This window comes from Physella acuta, unplaced genomic scaffold (genome assembly GCF_028476545.2).
Source record: "Physella acuta isolate Inbredline_101_S28 unplaced genomic scaffold, ASM2847654v3 ptg001199l, whole genome shotgun sequence".
Taxonomy (NCBI): Eukaryota; Metazoa; Mollusca; class Gastropoda; family Physidae; genus Physella; species Physella acuta.
Window position 1 is genome coordinate 132,819 of NW_026732716.1, and position 218 is coordinate 133,036.

A 218-nucleotide genomic window follows, 5' to 3' on the forward strand; every position below is an offset into this window, starting at 1 on the left:
GGTGATATGATCGTTCGCATATCAATTCATGTCCCTTTTAATGAATATTTGTAACTGTGTTAAATGGAATGTCATTTTGGTCAACTTACCAATTCTAGGGGATATCTTTGTGAGACCTCAGGGGAGAATGTGTATTTAAAACCTTTCTGGTTGAACTACTTGTAAGTTATTATTAAATTAGGTCTTCTCACCAATCACTTAAAGGTTCTAGTTTATGT